Source organism: Pteropus alecto, unplaced genomic scaffold, assembly GCF_000325575.1.
Source record: "Pteropus alecto unplaced genomic scaffold, ASM32557v1 scaffold95, whole genome shotgun sequence".
NCBI classification, from domain to species: domain Eukaryota; kingdom Metazoa; phylum Chordata; class Mammalia; order Chiroptera; family Pteropodidae; genus Pteropus; species Pteropus alecto.
In genome coordinates, this window is record NW_006441071.1 from 8171447 (window position 1) to 8173253 (window position 1807).

Genomic DNA, 1807 nt, shown 5'->3' on the forward strand with positions numbered 1-1807 from the left:
GTCATGCCCTTGTGCATATCCTTACAATATTTCCTCCTTGCTCATGCAAACATTTATAACATATATACAGGTGACATTGTATGTTGATTTTCCCAGGAAAATCTCAGTTTAAGCTTTTTCCTAGTGTAATTATTAATAATGCTCTCTTTGCTCTTGAAAATATCCAGATTTGTATAATAAATTACATAGTCACCCCTTTTCAAGGAGTTTGCTTCTTTATTTTTAATTTATCTGTAGCTATTAGCATAATGCTGAGAATTTGGTAAGTTATCAACTATGGCAGGTGTTATCAGAATCCTTATTTCTTAGCATCTATCAAATATTTAATAAGATAGTTATGGGGAGAGTGGCTTAGTATGAGCATTAAGAGTGGAATGAATGAAATGTTGGTTATTAAAACATTTTGATACCTTTTAATGGATAAATTTTATATTGTTTATTCTAAGAGGAAAATTTAAACTCTACCATCTTTTATTCACGGTGAATATTCCAGGATTTTATTTTATAATCTTAAATTAAGAGTAGAGAAGAACTCATACACTACTGAAGTCACCGGCTTTCAGAAAAGTGAAATGATTTATTTAAAGTCACACAGATATTTTTGTGTCATTATATGCCTCAGCTCTCTCATGGAAAATGCATACACACAGGAAGGATGATGTGTCTCGGGCTTTGCCAGCCTAACTATGTCTTCCATTTTCAGTTTTTAAAATTTGTTGACTATGATTTGCTGCTTATATGTATCTGTGCTTACATCCTATCCGATCCTTGGCACCTAGCCTCCTAGACAGAAATAAAACTGGATTATTGGATATATTTTGGAAGCGTGCCAGAATTGATGAATGAAAGAGTCCTACGTTGCAATATGCTATATAGTGAGGGCCTTCAGCATCCCCCTCATACAGTAGCTTGGAAAAAATGCCTGAATTTAATCTCCATCAGATTTCAGTATAAAAAGAGGACTTATCTGTAGAAAATAATGGAAAGAATGTTTAACCCTTTTATCTCTGAACATTGAATGAAATAAATTTCCTGCTGCTGTTTTCCATTTTTGTTATTGAATCAATATTCTATATAATTAGAATGTAATCATTTAATACTCAACGAATTTGTAACAATCGATCTCAATATTGTCACTGCAATATTACATTCTGCAAATGTCATTCTGTTGCGTCAGATATCAGTTTTTAGTGAGGTATCGCTAAGGCACACAGTAGAAAAAAAAAAAACTAGTAAATTACTCAAATCCCTTTCACTGTGATTTGGAAATGATATATCTTTATAGAATGAGACCCTGTCTTGGACTAGCTTTTTATCAGGGAAAAAAATGGTTCAATTTGTATTGGTAAGAATTGCATTTATATTTAATAATGCTTACTTTTCCTCTGGCCACACCATTTTGAGCATTAACCAGAGTACCTCTACTCTTAGTAAATGCTGTAGTTTATTACCTGTTTATTTTAAACTAGTTAAAAGAAGCCTATGTGGTTCTTAAGGAGGAATATAAATGAGATATGACTGAAGAGTAGTATTGGGAAAATGTTCATATTTAACATAAAAGAGTTTAGAATAGCTGACTGCAACCTCTCTGGTTAAGTATGAATAAATGCCTTAAGCAACAATTTGACCAGTTAACTGTCATTTTCTAAGTAAAACTACATTCTTAGAATGAAAAGAGCAAAATAGAACAATTATGGAATGATAATCCTGTATGTATTTCAGTTTTTTAGTGTTAGGTCTCCACTTAAATTATCTGAAAATGCAAACTGTATTTTTGTTGTTTTTGAATACAGCATTTTAAATCTAG

General features: G+C 31.7%; 1 pseudogene; it reads left to right on the forward strand.

Annotated features, from left to right (window-relative positions):
• Positions 1-686: 686 nt before the first annotated feature.
• On the forward strand, positions 687-908 carry LOC102884935 (annotated as a pseudogene).
• The last annotated feature ends 899 nt before the right edge of the window (positions 909-1807 follow it).